This window comes from Carcharodon carcharias, chromosome 21, assembly GCF_017639515.1.
Source record: "Carcharodon carcharias isolate sCarCar2 chromosome 21, sCarCar2.pri, whole genome shotgun sequence".
NCBI lineage: Eukaryota > Metazoa > Chordata > Chondrichthyes > Lamniformes > Lamnidae > Carcharodon > Carcharodon carcharias.
In genome coordinates this window covers 50,022,600-50,040,058 of record NC_054487.1, presented here as the reverse complement: position 1 = coordinate 50,040,058, position 17,459 = coordinate 50,022,600, and positions in this window count along the sequence as shown.

The window sequence follows — 17,459 nt, the reverse complement described above, 5'->3', positions numbered from 1 at the left end:
CTGCCTCACTTTCAAAGCTACGTCAGTGGCAAGTTATCCCTGGAAAGGCAGCACACAGTGTCTGCCAGTACGTTTCAGGCCTTTTGTGACTAGTGGGCACCAGGGGTACTGGACTGCATCATCACCTCTGGGAATGTCACTTTCATCTGAGTTTCCTTTAAAGTTTCAGTTTATTTTGAAACTATGGTGCCCCTTTCAGAAAGGGCACTTAGTTCTATTTTATTAGCAACTTTCTGGTTGGATCAAAGAGGTATAAACAGACACTGACTGACACTATGGTTATTGGGATAGGGGGTAATGTGTAACTCTGTAAATAAAAATAGCATGTAAAGATTAGCTCTAGTCCTACCCTTCACCAATTGATTTGCTGGAGAAGAACATAGCATACGCTTTAGTTATATTAAACACAACCCCTCCTCAAAATGGCAAAAACAGCAAAGGCCCGGATCAGTGGTCAGCGGTGATGCCGGGTGCATTGTCACTGCCTACGGAGATTTCTGTGCCCCGACCTTTTTACGCTATTTCAGCCGGATCTTACGATTGCAGCTGCAGCAGCAATGAATCAGCGCAGGCATCCAAAAGGAAAATTAGCGAGTGCAACTGAAGACAAGCAAGGAGAGGATGCACCCAGCTTTTATGACATTAGCTGCCATTTTCAGTTTTTAAAAGTTTCAAGTCTTTCAGTGGGAGTGGATGAGTAAGTGAGTGGGTGCATGAGTGAGTGGGTCAGCGAGTATGTGACCTGAGTGAGTGAATGAGTGAGTGAGTGGGTGGATGAACAGGCAAGCGAGTGGGTCAGTGAGTGGGTCACTGGGTCAGCAAGTGTGTGACTGGGTCAGTGGGTGTGTGAGTGAGGGAGTGATTAAGGGAGTGAATGGATGCGTTTGTTAGTGAGTGGGTGGATGGATGAGTGGGTATTGAGTAGGTGGGCGAGTGAATGAGTTGAGTGAGTGAGTGAGTGGGTTGGTGAGTGATGAATGGGTGGGTGGGCGAGCAAGTGGGCGACTGAGTGGGTCAGTGAGTGTGTGACCGGGTGGGTGAGTGAGTGAGTGAGTGGGGGAGCCTCCATGAATGCCTGTGACCCTGAGCTAGATCCAGAGACTTTGAACAGTTCCAATGTACTTACTTGTATAGTTACTCCAGGAAATGTTAGACAGAAAACAATTAGTTTAACTCCTGCATAACTACAGAACAGACACCCCAATCACTCACACCGACCTCCCTCCCACAACCCTCTCAACCCCACAACAACTCATTCCCCCGACTACCCCTCCTGACCACCTGACTACCCCCCAACTTGTCCCAGCTACTCCCCTGGCACGCCTCCCCAACCCAACCCAACTCCTCTGACCCAACCTGACTACCCACTGAACCCCCCGACCCAACCTGACTACCCACCCATGACCAGTCTGACTACCCCCCACCACTCGAATACCCACGATATGACCTGAATTTCCACCAACCTGACTATCCCTCCCAAACCAACCCAACTACCATCTGACCCATATACCTAGTTCACCCACTTTCCACCTTACCCACCTACCACCTCAACCACTCATACACCCTACCAGTCTACCCATTCACTCATTCATCTACTCACTCATTCACTAACATTCATCCATCATCCCATTCACACTGGACCTTTAACCTTACTATACAGCAGCTAATGCTAATGTAAAAAGGTGGTGTTAGTTATTGACAATATTCAGGCTTGGGCTGACAAGTGGCAAATAACATTCACACCACACAAGTTTCAGGCAATGACTGTCAATGTATAAATAATCACACTGCATGGCAATCACCTTGTTAAAGACAATTGCTAGTTAAACAGGTGATGGGCATTGATTATCCCATCTAAATAGAATAAAAAGATACAGCTGGAACACTTTGTGTGGAAGCTACTTAGAAGTCAGTAGTATTGAGGAGTTGTCTTGAAAATAAACTAGCTTGAACCAAAAGACCAGCCTGGATTAATTCTTCCACTACAATCTCTTATTGTGAGTAACAATGACTATCTCCAACAAGAGCGAATTCAACCATTGTCCCTTGATGTTCAATGGCATTACCATCACTGAATACCCTACCAACAACATCCTGGGGGTTACCATTGACCAGAAACTGAACTGGACTAGCCATATAAATACTGTGGCTACAAGAGCAGGTCAGAGGCCAGGAATAGTGTGATGAGTAACTCACTTCCTAACTCTCCAAAGCTTCTACAATGCACAAATCAAGAGTGTAATGGAATACTCCCCACTTGCCTGGATAAGTGCAGCTCCCACAACACTCAAGAAGCTGGACACCATCCAGGACAAAGCAATCTGCTTGATTGGCACCACCTCCACAAACATTCACTCCTTCCACCACCGACACACAGTAGCAGCATTGTGTACCATCTCAAGATACACTGCAGGAATTCACCAAGGATCCTTTGACAGCATCTTCCAAACCCATGGCCACTACCATCTAGAAGGACAAGGGCAGCAGATAGATGGGAAAACCACCACCTAGAAGTTCCCCTCCAAGTCACTCACCATCCTGACTGAGAAATATATTGCTGTTCCTTCACTATCACTGATTCAAAATACTAGAGCTCACGTTCTAAAAGCACTGTGGGTGTACCCACACCACATGGACTGCAGCGGTTCAAGAAGGCAGCTCACCACTGGCTTCTCAAGGGCAACTAGGGATGGGCAATAAATGCTGGCCCAGCCAGCGAAGCCCACATCCTGTGAATGAGTAAAAATAAATGTGAATCGCATAAGCCTTGTATCTAGGTAGGAATGCTGATAATTTGTCCTTGACACCCCCAACTCTCATTTATCTTGGAAATAAATGGGGAGCTTAAAGCATAACTTTACAACCTGACATTCTCAACACCTTCCTGGGACTTTGGAGACCAGCAGTCTAACCACTCTAAACACAAGTACTTCTGCCACTGTCTCCAAGTGTAAACACCTTACACTTTCTTTCCAGCAAAACAACCCAGGCCTCCCTTTAATCTTTAACGGCGATGTCACCCAGGCCTGTTGTAAGGCAGACATCAGAACTGGTCACATTACCCACTTCATTTTATCCTAAACTAAAGACACAGTTCCAAAACACAAGTCTTATAAATCTCATATTTGTAATAGCACACGTCCATCTGTATGTATGCCCATTCATGTGCTACTACATGTATGCACAAGCATCTGAATGGCAACATGAATGCAATCACTGGTTTCCTAGAATAACTAATAGCCAAGCGACTTTTAGAGTTGTGCAGTTCTCTCGCATTGCTGTTCTGTGAGGAATATGATGTAGGCATTGGACTTGCTAAATAATGCATCTGTCACCTTCATGCATCTCTATACAGTGGGCCAACAGATACAGCAGTGTCGGCCTGGAAGAAACTGGAGGCTTAAAAATTGAAGGCTTTAGTGACCTTGATGGGCACTGAAAGTGTTATGACAATAATGGATCTTATCTGAGGCCTTTCATTCCTGCGAAAGCTTATTTTACTAAGGCTGTTAGCTGTGACTGGGTAAGAAGACCCAATGGAAATATTGCAGCAGGACTAGACTAAATTCTGTACATGTCACCACACATCTCTAGCTTGAGATCTCTTTCCATTCTCCAAATACAGTCCTAACTGAGCACTGAATGCAGAATTCAGTATCTTGAAATCAATTATGCTGCCATTTACTTCTCATTAATGAACAGGAAGCATACTGCTTCTATTTCCCAATTAATAAGGGCAACCATAAAGCACTGAACATGAAATATATTAGCCTTGCAGTACAGTGTATAATAGGAACTTTAGGGAAAAGCACAAGCAACAATGGACTCAACTAGCCTCACACAAGTCTTTAGCACATACACTCATCAGCAATTTCTAAAATGTGTTAAATGTTCAGGAGATTTTTCTACTCCACACTCCCAATGTTACTGCTGAGCTACTCCCCAGGTAGGTCAGGCATGGGATGTTTGACCTCCAACAACCTCCAATATCTTCCTTTGTGCTAGGTATAACTCAAACCATGGAGGGTTTTCCCCTGATTCCCATTGACTCCAGTTTTGCTAAGGCTCCTTGATGACACACTGTCAAATGCAGCCTTGATGTCAAGGGCAGTCACTCTCACCTCACCTCAGGAGTTCAGCTCTTTTGTCCATGTTTGAACCAAGGCTGTAATGAGGTCAGAAGCTGAGTGGCCCTGGCAGAACCCAAACTGGGCATTGGTGAGCAGGTTATTGCTAAGTAAGTGCCGCTTGATAGCACTCCTTCCATCATTTTACTGATGATGGAGAGTAGACTGATGGGGTGGTAACTGGCTGGGTCGGATTTTTCCTGCTTTTTGTGTCAGGGCATACCTGGGCAATTTTTCACATAGCTGGATAAATGCCAGTGTTGCAGCTGTCCTGGAACAGCTTGGCTAAGGTGCAGCAAGTTCTAGAGCACATGTGTTCAGTACTTCAAATATTGTCAGGGCCCATAGCCTTTGCAGTATCCAGTGCCTTCAGCTGTTTCTTGATAACACTTGGAATGAATTAAATTGGCTGAAGACTGGCATCTATGATGCTGGGGACCTCTGGACAAGGCCAAGAATGATAATCCACTTGGCATTTCTGGCTGAAGGTTGTTGCAAATGCTTCAGCCTTATCTTTTGCACTGATGTGCTAGGCTTCTCCAGCATTGAGAGTGGAGATACTTATGGAGCCTTCTCCTCTAGTGAATTATTTAATTGTCCACCACCATTCACTTTAGCTACTCTCCTCCTTTTGTATACCTGTAAAAGCTCTAATAATCTGTTTTTATATTCCTGGCTAGTTTACTTTAATTCTATTTTTTCCCATTTTATCAACTTGTTGGTTTCTAAACCACTACCAATCCTCAGGCTTACTACTATCCTTCGCAATGTTATAAGCCTTTTCTTTTATTTCAGTACTACCCTTAGCTTCCTTAGTATGCCACATATGTATCTTTCTTGCTCAGTTTTTGTATTTTGATGGAATGCATTTTTGTTGAACATTTTGAATTTTTTCTTTAAATGTTTTGCACTATTGCTGTACCTTTAGTCTATTTATCTAATCAACATTAGAGCTTAGATCTGATCTGTTGGTTGTGGAATTACTTATCTCTGTCTATCACTTGCTGCTTATGCTGTTTGGTACCACAAGTAGTCCTGTGTTATAACTTCACCGGGTTGACACCTCATTTTTAGGTATGTCTGGTGCTGCTCCTGGCATGCCCTCCTCCACTCATCATTGAACCAGGGTTGATCCCCTGCCTTGATGGTAATCATAGATTTGGGGATATGCCAGGCCATGAGGCTACAGATTGTGGTTGAATACAATCCTGCTGTTGCTGATGGCCCACAGCGTCTCATTGTTGCCCAGTCTTGAGTTGCTAGATCTATTCAAAATCTATCCCATTTAGCACAGTGGTTGTGCCACACAATGCGAGTAGTGAGAAGGGATCTTGGCTCAGAAGATCAGGACGTAGAATCAAAATGGGTAGAGGTTAGGAATAACAGCAAGGGTCAGAAAATGCCGCAGTGAGTAGTTTATAGGCCCCCGAACAGTAGCTTTTGGAGCTTGTAACAAAGGACATGTAGTAATTGTATGGGAGTTTACTTTTTATATATATTAGTGCAATCAAATTGGCAATGAAGTATAGAAGATTCCATTAAAAGACAAAACCTCAGCAAGAAAGATCCATCCATTTCTTACTAAGGAAGTTAAGGATAGTACTGGATTAAAAGAAGAGGCTTATAATGTTGCAAAGGATAGTAATCAGCCTGAGGATTGGGAGTGGTATAGAACCCGAAAAGTTGATAAAATGGGAAAAATAGGATGAAAGTCAACTAGCCAGGAATATAAAAACTGATTATTAGAGCTTTTACAGGAGAGTAGCTGAAGTAAGCATTAATCCTTTAGAGACAGAGACAGGAGAAATCATCATGGGGAATAAGGAAATGGCAGAATCAGGTGAACACATTTTTTGTCTATCATCACAGTAGAAGACATAAATTACCTACCAGAAATAGAAGATAACTAAGAGGCTAATAACTGTGAGGAACTTCAAGTAATTAATATCAGAAGAGAAAAAGTGCTGGAGAAACTTAAGGGACTAAAATCTGACAAATCCCTAGGACCTGATGGCCTACATCCTAGGGTTCTAAAAGAGATAGATGCAAGGGTAGTTTATGATTTTCCAAAATTCCCTAGATTCTAGAATATTCCCAGTGGATTGGAAGTTAGCAAATGCAACTTGGCTGGAAAACGATGGAGAGAGAAAATAGGGAACAATCGGCCAGGTAGCCTAACATCAGTCGTTGGGAAAATGCTGGAATCTATTATTAAGGAAGTCTTAACAATGCTCTCAGAAAATCACACTTTAACAAAATCAACACCATTTTACAAAAAGGAAATCACGTTTGATTTTTTTTTTTAGTTTTTTGGTCATTTACTTAGTAGGGTAGATAAAGGGGAACCAGTGAATTTAGTAGATTTGAATTCACAAAAGGCATTTGATAAGGTGCAACACAGAATATAAGTATGCAAGATAAGGGCTCATAGAGTTGGGGTAATCTATTAGCATGGATAGAGGATTGGTTAATAGACAGGAAGCAAAGGGTAGAGATAAACAAAGCATTTGTCAGGCTGGAACTGGTGGAGTGCTGCAAGGATCGGTGCTGGGGCCTCAGTTATTTACAATCTACGCAGGTACAGCAAGCAATTAGGAAGGCAAATTACATATTTTTAATCCCTTCATGGGATGTGGGCATTGCTGGCAAGGCCAACATTTATTGCCCTAAATGGCTTACTAGACCATTTCAGAGGGAAGTTAAGAGTCAACCCATTACTGTGGGTCTGAAGTTACATGTGGGTCAGAACCGAGTAAGAATGGTAGGTTTCCTTCCCTGAAGTACATTAGTGAATAAGATAGGTCCTTACAACAATTGTTGAATGTTGTTATAGTCACCATTACTGAGACTAGCTTCATATTCCAGATTTGTTAATTGAATTTAAATTCCACCAGCCGCCATGGCAGGATTTGAACCCACATCATCAAGGCATTAACCTGGGCCTCTGGATTACTAGTCCAGTGAGCCATCATCTCCTCCTTCATTGCAAGGGGATTGGAGTACAAGAACAAGGAAGGCTTGCTACAGTTGCTATAAAAGGCTTGCTTTGGTGAGACCACACCTAGAGTACTGTGCAGTTTTAGTCTCCATAGTTAAGAAAGGATATTCCTTGCACTGGAGGTGCTACAGTGAAGGTCTACTAAATTGGTTCCTGAGACGAGAGGCTCAGTAAATTGGGTCTATATTCTCTGGAGTTTAGAAGGATGAGAGGTGATCATATTGAAACATACAAGATTCTGAAGGGGCTTGACAGTTTAGGTTGTTTCCCCTGGCTGGGGAATCTAGAACACAGAGGCATAGACTCAGGATAAGGGGCTGATCATTGAAGACTGAAATGGGGAAAAAATTCTTCACTCAAAGAATTGTAAATCTTTGGAATTCTCTACCACAGAGGGTTGTGAATGAATATATTTAAGGCTGAGTTAAACAGATTCTTAGGATGGAAGCGCCCCAGATTTGCACTAAGTGTGGTAGCGGGTGGGTAAAATGACGTTTTGCCTGCACTGTATTGCCCCAAACCTGCCGCATTAATTATGCATTCCCAGGAAACACACCATTTCCATGACGATGTGGGCTCCGATTCACCCACCAAGCCATCACCTCGCCGCTTCATCATGCCACATGTAAAGTACAGCCATGCGCACACCACTCAGTGCTTCCAGCCCAGGACTGCTACAAATTAGGCATGGCCCCGAAAGGCAAGAAGACTACAGCCCCAAGGTTTAGTGGTGTGTCCCTCGAGAAGGTCAGTGATGGCAGTGAAGAGGTTGACCATCCAGTGCAGAAAGAGGATGAATAATCTCATCTGTGCCGCCAGGGTAAGGCAACCATTTCATCACTCTAAACTCACAAACACATCACACAGTCACTGGCAGCTCACTCACTGCCAGCTCAAGGGACATTACCACTCATTCTCTTACACACCTTCACATCTCCATCTGGCCTCATCTGCTCTGGAAACTGCCTTTTCAGTCTTCACCACCTTAAGGCCATTTGTACAGGTCAACATGTACCCTCACATAAACCCTGCGGTACCCTCCTTCCTTATTACAAACCTCATCCTGCAGCTTCTTCCCTTGCCTGAGGCCATTTTTCCCCTTTCCCCAAGTGACCCCTACCCCTGCAGCCATACAAAGCCACCCCCGCCTTACGACTGGTCAGGAAATTGGATGTGGGATGCTTATGCTATGGTTGAGTTAAAAAGCCATTGCAAATGATCTTTTGGGTTCCTGACCCATTGCTGTCCTCTCTTGCCTTGAGCATGTCTAAATGTTAAAATTTTGCCTAATGAAACAGAGGAGAGACAGTGCGATGACTCAACAACTTGAACTCTAACACCTTCACCTACATGCTACAGGAACATAGGAAAAAGGAGCAGAAGTAGGCCATTCAGCCCCTCGAGCCTGCTCCACCATCTAGGAGACCATGGCTGATCTGTTTGTGTTTCGAATTCCACGTTCCCATCTACCTCCAATTATCTTTGATTCTCTTACCTAACAAGAATCTATCTACCTCTGCCTTAAAAATATTCAGTGACCCCGCCTCCACTGCCTTCTGAGGCAAAGAATTCCAAACCCACACAATCCTCTGACAGACAATATTCTCCTAGTTTTGGACTCATCCACAAGAGGAAACATCTTTTCCATGTCCATCTTGTCAACACTGCTCAGGATCTTAAATACTTCAATCAAGTCACCCCTCGCTCTTCTAAACTCCAGCCAGTCTACCAACCTTTCCTCATATTGGAAAATATAGGAAATTGCATACTTAACCACAAACTATCCTTCAGTAAGAAAATGAACAGGAAAGCTAAACTGACCAATTAAATTAAATTGGTGCCTGCAGTAACAAAATGGAAGTGAAGATATTTTTGTTGCTTTGCTAAGATATGACACCTTTTATGACTTTGTGGTGTTCTGATGGATCAGTGATCTGTCTTGTTTCTAATGTTATCGATAGGGGAATAGAGATAAGCTGAAAACCCCCAGTTCGCTTCCCTTACTGTCTATAATCAGTGCATTTTTTTTTGTAAGAGTAGATGTGTGTGCTTAATGCTCCTTTAGCATGTGGCCAATTTAAAGAACCAGGAGCAGACTTTTGTGGATTTAAACAAAGAAGATTATTTATTCACCCATTCACCCTGAAAGTCTAATCACTAATTCACTCACTAACACATTCACGCCAAGAAAAATACAATTAATGAGAATAGCACATTTTTACAAATGGTAAACAAAAGAATAGTTCATAGTTCACATGTCTAGCTCGATATAGGAGAACCATCATTGCTGGCCAAATAAAGAAAGGAGTCCTTTTCATTATTGAGTCGTTCTTTAGCTGGTTCGAATAGCTGGAGTTGGATATTGGGATCCCCATGAAGAGATGGTTTACAGCAAATTATGAAGTTAGTTCCTTCTGGCTGCCTTACTAGGAGGTCAGGTTCAGTACTGGCGGATTTTTGAGAGAAAGAAATTATAGCCTCCTATGCTTAAAAGCAAATGTGGCACTGCCCCTTTCTATAACTGCTGTGTCTTGCTGATTTTGGTGTTCTCTACAGACTGCCCACATCTTTCTATGTCTTTCGATGAAAACTTATTATCTCAAGCCGGTTTTTGTCACATGACCCATACTGGCATTGTCCAACCAGAGTGGTTTGGAAGTCCAAAGTCATCCCTACATAACAGGAGAAAAATGGTGGTCTTCCACACTTAAGTTGTGGATAACTGGTCTCGTCAGTTCTCTTTTGTTAGACATTGGCTTGGAGACATGGAGTCTTTTGAGTTTCAGATAACTCATAATCAATTAGCAAATGCAAATTCAACAAATAGGTGCTGCCTGGGTGTGTCCATTCAAGGGAGATGCCTCCACCTATGGTTTTTCAAGCAGGATTTTTCCAAAGGTTTGAGGCAGAAATCACAAAAGTCACCTGACCTATACAGCCCTCTTAAACAGTCTTGTCAGTGCCCATTTTTAATGAAAGGCAGTTCTGAAAAATTATATACAAACTCAGTCCACATTTGAAGTTATGAATAGGGCATGGCTTCACTGGGCATGACACTAATCATAAAAGGTTCCATACGCCCAATTTTCCAAATGCATACTTAATCCTAATCGATGAAAAATAATATGTTTCTCAGTGTGCAATGATGACAAACAAGGTTCGCCATCAGGACTGCACATTTGGAAAATTGTATTCCTTTATATGGACTTCCGTAGCTGGACAAGTGGTGACTAGTTTAATATATTTATTATTGACCAGAATCACACTGAATACCTAGAATATACTTTGTGGCATGTGCTAATGTCATTTTTAAGGAGGTGATGTGTTGCCTCTGTCTTGATGGTGGACTTAATGACTACGAATTGCCAAATCCAAATAGATGACTGAAACATTTCATATTGTTTATCTGGTGGTGAGAAAGAGGTGGGGCTGATTGGTTTTTATTGTTTCACCAGATCCCCAATGATAGCCTTGCACAGGTTGGCTAGGCCTTAAAAGGGGATGACTGGTTGGAAACAATTTATTGGGAAACCCGTCTGATGCTGTAGAATTTCAAAAGGCACCTTTTTGACATTCCTTTCTCTTAGTTTTAATTTCAGAGTGTTTGTGTAGCTGTTGTTCTTAAATGGATTTCTGTTTCACTGAATTATTGATGAGTGGGGCTAGTGGAAACTTGTAGTTAATAGCTATTATGTTAATAGCTAATATACATCATCAATGATGTCAGATCACATGTGACCAGAGCCCAGAGAGAGATGATTCTGGAAGGGGCCTCATGCTTATCTTTTCCTGTATATAGTTGTAGATAGTTAATAAATATTTGAAAGTTCCTGGAGGCCTTGTTTCCAGCAGTCTATGTGAAACACATGCTGGGACTGTTTACAATGATGCTTCATGGTGGCAGCAATAAATCTACCAAATAGCATGCAGCCCTGAGGAAACCAACGGTGGTGGGAAAGTGAAAGCCATTGAATATAAGGCAGCCAGGGAATGAATGCAGCTGAGAATCAGAGTGGAAAACTTCAAGGTAGTCCCAAAACAGTCAACAATCATGGAGAAAGTCTTACCTGTACATGAATCCTTTGACCATGTGGAAGGGCCTTACCAAGAAGCACACTGGCAAAACTGATGTTACAGATTCAACAGGTAAAGGATTGTTTTGGGGTTAGCATGGAAGACTGATAAAGAATGGGTCAGCACACTTCTCTATTTCACTGGAAGCATTGCAGATGGCATTTAATCAGACAGTGTATTAATGAGGACACGGTGACCTAAATGAACTTATTAAGGCTTTTGATTTGTAATTCAGTCTTTGAAGGAACATTATTATGGACCAAGCAAGGTTGAACAGGCATGCTCAGGAATCCAGAGTGAGTATTGACTTCTTCACTTGTATTGTTTGGCTGAATGTGGCGAGTATGGTGCTCCGAAGGATGAACTCATCCGAGGCCACATTGTGGTGGGAGTGCTTTATGGAGCCTATTTGATTTTCTGCAGCCCAGGAAGGTCTAACATCGTCCAAGCCAGTACAATTAACAAGACAGGCTGAGCTATGGTTTTAATCCAGGGTGATAGAGAACCTTTCTGGAGTCAGACCACTGACTCAATCCAGTTTGTGAGTAATAGAGGTACCAGTGCACCAACTAAAAAGCAGACACAGAATGAAGAGGGACAGTCGCCATCATTATTCAGTGTTCCCGTTGTAGCACAAGAAACTCCCTTTGGCGTGAAGACTGTCCCACCATAAATGCAGGAGTTGGGACCATTTTAAAGTGGTATGCCACAGCAGAAAGATTTCAACTTCTGTTCAAAAATTTAGAGACACCAGTCCAGTCAGCTAGTATCCAAGAAATAGGAGATGCTGACGAACATGAATTGCCTTTCTGGGGCAAGGTTGCAAAGTCAAAGGGGAATTTTAATGGTACAGAAATCAGGTAGAACACTACCTAGCAACAGAAACTGAGGTGAAATCCAGTTCTACTCCAAATATTCATTTGATTGATGAAGCTCCAGAAGCATCAAGGTTTAGCATAGGAAAGAAACATACTGGTGTGAGAGCAGAATCTATGCATACTACACAAACCCCTATAGTACCAACAAAAGAACCATCAATCCTGCTCGAGAGTAATCTCCAGCCTTCTGTTTATCCATCTGCTTCATTCATGAATATGACATTGGATTTGCACAGCACCTCATTCCAGGTACAGGGCCAGAATATTACACTGGATGTGTGGATGCGCGCCCGACATGCCCGAGCGTGAAATGACACGCGATGACATCGGGCATGTGCCCCAACATCTTTGCACAGTCTTGCATTGTTTCGCAGCCGACTCCAGCTATTAAGGCCATTAACAACCTCATTAACTTGAAATTTACACTGCCCATCCGACCTAGCGGTTGGCGGGCAGGCAAAAAGAACAAGTGGCCTTTACATTTTTTAGGTTTCCTAAAGCTAATACACATTAAATAAAAACTTTATTTTGGAATTAAAACATGTCCCATCTTATGTGACAGAGTCACATGAGGGGACATGTTTTATTAAATTTTTATTGTCTTTATTAATTTTTTTAAAAAGTGCTTCAATCTCCCTGAGGCAGCTCTGTGCCTCAGGGAGATTGAAGCGATCTTTCATGCACATGAGCGAACTGCACGCCAGGCCCGGCTCTCCCTCCTCCCTCCACCCGCACTGGCAGCGCTGAGCGCTGCCACTCATGATCCATGCAGAGCAGGCCTTAATTGGCCCACCCACGTGAAATTGCGGTGTGGAGCCGATCGTCAGCTTCCCAACCACCCCCGCCAAGGGCAAAATCCTGCCCCATGGATCACTGATTGTGCATAAGCAACAGATACTTATGCCAGACAATGGACTTGCTGGGTTGGAAGACTGCAGACCTACTACAGCTGGACGAACACCAGGAGAAGCTGACAAATTATCACTTGTTCAAGAAGTAACAGCTAGTACCATAATGTCACATAACTTTCCACAGCAAACCAGAAGCCTACTGATTTACTACATTCCAGGAAGAATATGGAAAGCACACTCCAAGAGATTTGAGGTTAATGCCAATGCTGGGGAGGGGAGGGGTAGGGATGAATGTAGGATAAAGTGTAACTGTTTAATGGGTAGTGCTAAAAACTCGAGGGGAGATGTAGTATAAAGTATTAATAGATTTTATGCTAATAGCTAATATACATCATTAGTAATATCAGATCATGTGTGACTAGAGCTCAGAGAGAAATGATTCTGGAAGGAGCCTCATGCTTATCTATCTCTGTATATAGGTAATAAATGAAAGTTCCTAGAAGCCTTGCTTCCAGCAGTCTGTGTAAAACACACCCTGGGACCATTTGCAACGATACTTCAGAAACATTCCATGATTGCTTTCTTTCATATACAACTTGACAATACAGATACTGATTATTGTTCAGTTCAAATGCACTAACTACCTCCAGCTGACATTGTACATATGGCCAAGTTTCAGTTCATTGCAGCCTGTGCGAGTTGTCCTTTGCACTGGGCATGAGAACCAGTATCTGGTAAAAGATTGACTTGTAACAGGCATGTTACATTAATCTACAGTAAGTTGATTGCACAACTTTCTAACCCGTACACCCATGCACGACTTATTTTACAATTTTCCACATTAATCTGTATTTAATCCATTTACTAAAAGATTCAAATCCTTCTGTATCGGGTTGCATTGTTTTTCATTGTGCCTCTTTTTTTGCTATCACCTTCAACTTTAGAACTGTTGTTTATAATGCACTAAGCCAAGTCACCAAGAATGATTCCAAAAGTAGTCAGCTCAACATCTTTCCAGCATAAAATGTTCTAATTTCTAGATATTCCTTTTTCCATTGTTAAATACAATTTGTTACACAGTACCATGTTTCGCCTCCTATTCTATGCCATATAGCTGGTGGAAAAACAGTAGGGTTGCAAGGGAAAAATCATACAGGCCTTACTCCCAATAAATTCCAAGTTTTCTCCTGTTGTACCTAATCTCCTTAAAGTGGGGATCAACCATTTTTAGAAAGCAAGGATGACGCTATGCTTAAAAGGCTGGTTAGGCGTTGGCCTCAAAGAGTGTCAGTGTATAACTAAGTATCACTTTACTCTTATGATAATGTTGCAGTGGTCCCTGGCTAATGGGTTTCATGTCCTTATTCTAAACTAAAACATTAAGTGGCTGCCCTTTTAATGTGGTTCTTCTCTTTCAAGAGCAATGTTGCCCACATAATTTGAGGCTCAAGAATAAACTAGACTTAATTTTAATTACCTTTATTTGAAACCATTTTGTAAGAATTTGAAGATTACAAGTGTGACTTTCTTTGAATGCTGACAGGGGGATGGAGAAGCTTCATGATGGTGATAGCATTGAAGTATTTAATTTTCTTTATTCAAATTGCATTATCTTTGTAAATTTGGTTTAATATTGCAAGCTGAAAACTGAAGGAACTTGTAAATAAGTGGTAATTTCCCTGGACAGCTGGCAGTCGAAGGGTTAATGCTTAGCTAAGTGTAGTATTTGCCAAGGGAGGTCATGGAATGCTTTTGTTTAAAATAAGATCATCCAACTGTACAAATATAAAAGAGTTGAGCTGAGAGAGGAAGTAAGCAATATCAGCTGAAGAAAGGAATGACTTCATCACTGAGGTTTGGATCTCCCTGAAGAGGGATATAAAATAAATTAGATACCTGTACCAAAAACAAGGAGTGACAAGAAAATTAAGGAAGTATGGTGTCCCGTTCTGAATTACTTGAGTAAACTTTTACTCCAGGATGGCTCAAACTTTGCCAGAAATTACAGCAAAATATACCAACTTTTACCTTTGGCTCATTTTTAAGTGGTACAGTAATTATAATTATTTTCTTAAACAAATCCTCCCAAAGCCTGTCTGGAGTAACACCAGTAAAAATGAAATAGTCCAGAAGGGGGAAAGGGTGACAGGTCTGGAGACAACCAATGGACATTAATACAATAACGAGGCCAAAACAAATACCCCTGACTCCGGTCACCACCTGAAGAATGAACCTCTCTGGATTTCTTTCTGTTTTTTCACCACAGCATAAATCTTAGGCATTCATAGGATGTTGCCTGGGCTGGAGAGTTTTACTTATGAGGAGAGATTGGATAGACTGGGGTTATTTTCCCCGGAGCAGAGGAGATTGAGGGGGGACATGATTGAGGTGTATAAAATTACGAGGGGCATAGATAGGGTAGACAGGAAGGAACTTTCCCCCTTGGTGGAGGGATCAATAATCAGGGGGCATAGAATTAAGGTAAGGGGCAGGAGGTTTAAAGGAGATGTGAGGAAGAATTTTTTCACCCAGAGGGTGGTGGGAATCTGGAACTCACTGCCTGAAAGAGTGGTAGAGGCAGAAACCCTCATAACATTTAAGAAGTATTTGGATGTGTACTTACGATGCCATGGCTTACAAGGCTATGGGCCTACTGCTGGAAAATGGGATTAGAATAGTTAGGTACTTGTTTGACCGGCGTAGACTCACTGGGCTGAAGGGCCTTTTTCTGTGCTGTAGACTTCTATGACTCTATGACTCTTCATGGTGCATGCAGACTAAAAACAAAATTCAATTTATCCATTTAAAATAATCCATTTACTGAAAGCCCAATTTAAGTTTTGCTTAAGATAAGTTATCAGATTCTACAAGTAGATAAAACGAACAATTTACAGTCTCTTTTCCTTTTGATTGCTGCATTATATTCAAGTAGTACTCAGCTTTGTTTTCTCATTCACTTTGTTGTATTTTTAGTGAATTGCTTTTTAAAATCATATCATTGAAATTCAACATTTGCCTTTAATGCATTGGGTGCTCATGACACAATCTCCTTCTCCAAATCATTTCTGCTCAGATCCTCCGAGCTGTGGGATTACTTACCTCCCTTACTGTTAAAGGCTTTTGATGCCCAAATTGATGGTGGCCAATCACTATTTCTTGACTGAACTCAATTTGCTCCTTTATTTCAGTCCTGCTAAAATCTTGTATCATAGCCTGCCTCGGCCACTTAATGATAGAGCAATTAAAATTGGGGATGCCTAAGAAACCAGAATTAGCTGAGCGCAGATACCTTGGGAGGTTATGGGACTGGAGGAGATTAGAGTGACAAATAGGGAGGAGGGATCTATAAACAATTTTAAAATTGTGGGGCAGGGTTTTTGGGTCGTCAGGCAGGTGCGGTAGGTGGGTCCGGGAGCAGTCAGGAAATGTGCCGCCACCTACAATTGGCCCCCGACTGCATTTTCATTCTAGCTGGCCAATTAACGGCTGGCCAGTGTGAAACACACGTTGAAAGGCCCAGCACTGCCAGGGTGGGGGTGGGATGAGGGCAAGCGCTGAAGTCTGCGCAGGAGCAGGGGAGCGCACAATGAAAGCTCCCTGAAGGCAGAGAGCTGCCTTGGGGAGCTGAAGAATTTTAAAGCCAAAAATAAACATTATGAAATTCGAAAAAAAATTTCCACCCATTAGAATCACTCACCTAAACATATCGATGATAAAAATTCTGCTCTAACATTTTTTGAAAAATTATTATTGGAAACCTCATCCCGACCTTGGATGAGGTTTCCTCAAAATTCCAAAGGCCACCTGACCGATTTGCCCACCCGTCAACTGTAACGATGGATAGGCAGCGAGAAATCCAGGTCAATTACTACATTAATGGCCTTAATAGGCCTCTTAGTTGTTGGGGGGGCGTGCTGCTGACTTTCGCATGCACTCACCAACCAAAATATCACTTGAGTGTGTGAGGACGCTGACCTGACGTCATTGCACACTATTTTATGCCCAACTGGGTTGGGCATGCGCCACCCATTGAATGTAAAATTCTGCCCGTGGTGTTGCTTAATTGGGAGCCAATGTGAGCCAGTGAGCTTAGGGTTGTTGGGTAAATGGGACTTGTTGTGAATTAGGACTGGGGCAGCAGTGTTTTGTTTCTGGATGGCATCAAGTTTGTAAAGGCTAGAATGTGGAGGATAAAAACAGAAAATGTTGGGAAAACTCCACAGATCTGGCAGCATCTGTGGAGAGAAGAGTCATATTGGACTTAAAATGTTAACTTTGTTTCTGTCTCCACAAATACAGCCAGACCTGCTGAGTTTTTCCAGTATTCGCTGTTGTTATTTTAGACTTCCAGTATCCGTTGTATTTTGCTTCCACATGAGAATGTGGGAGAGCTGGCCAGGAGTGCACTGAAGTAGTCAGGTCTAGAGATTACAAAGGCATGAATGAGGATTTTAGCAGTAGATTAGCTGAAGCAGAGGCAGTATCAGACTGCATTACTGAGATGGAAATAGGTTTCTTAACGATGGCACAG